Source organism: Brassica oleracea, chromosome C3 (genome assembly GCF_000695525.1).
Source record: "Brassica oleracea var. oleracea cultivar TO1000 chromosome C3, BOL, whole genome shotgun sequence".
Lineage (NCBI taxonomy): Eukaryota > Viridiplantae > Streptophyta > Magnoliopsida > Brassicales > Brassicaceae > Brassica > Brassica oleracea.
Window position 1 is genome coordinate 60003940 of NC_027750.1, and position 1150 is coordinate 60005089.

Consider the following 1150-nt stretch of genomic DNA (forward strand, 5'->3'; position numbering starts at 1 on the left):
ACTTTAAAATACAAAAATGAGGACACCTTATATGTTTTATTTTTCTTATATGTTAGATTTTTTCTTATATGTTATATTTTGAATTTTTTAAAACGACTTTAAATTACAAAAATGTAAGTTTTCCTTAAGTATACGACTAGAAACATTAAAATGACATGTATCAATTCGATGGTTAATTTGAAAGCTTTCAAAACCATATGAAAGATAAAAGTCAAAATAATTCAACTGTGAAATCAATACTGTTCACTTTTTTCAAGAATATATTCGATGGAAAAAATAAAGTTTTTATGTCATAATTTGTTTAATGTCCAATCCGATCAATCCATGATGTATTAATCATAGTTTTGTTCCATTATTTTTAATAAAAATTGATCCGATCCATCGGAAAGAAATTATATAATAACAACAAAAAATATTATATATATATATATATAAATAAAATGATCAAATATATAAAATAAACTATCGATAATATATATATAAATAAATTTATCATGCGCAAGTTACATGTCTTATCTTAGTATTATAGTAAAGACTGGACTTATCTGGGAAGCCTACTTGCATCCTGCGGTGGAAGGCATCACACACACCGATAAAGATTTGAACGACACAGAGACAGGAGATGTGATTGACAAGTTGCTCAAGGCGTGGACCAAAAAGTTACAAAGAAGAGATGTATCATTGTTGCATAGACATTACGACGTGAACGTAATTAATAAGTCATCCACTATTTATAAAGAGCTTGTTTACGGTCCACATGTTTGAGCTTGGAGGTAACTAGCTAGGGAGATGGGTCAGCTCCAGGTGGTTAGAGTTGTAATTAATGCTTAAAACTAGGATAAGACATGCGTTTTGCGCAGGATAAATTTATTTATATATATTATCTATAGTTTTTGTTTATATAATTGATCATTTTATTTATATATATAAAATATTTTTTATTGTTCTTATATAATTTCTTTCCGATAGATCAGATCAATTTTTATTAAAAATAATGGAACAAAACTATAATTAATACATCATTGGTTAATCGTATTGGACATTAAATAAATTATGACATAAAAACCTTATTTTTTTATCGAACACATTCTTGAAAAAAATGAACAGTATTGTTTTCACATTTGAATTATTTTGACTTTTATCTTCCATA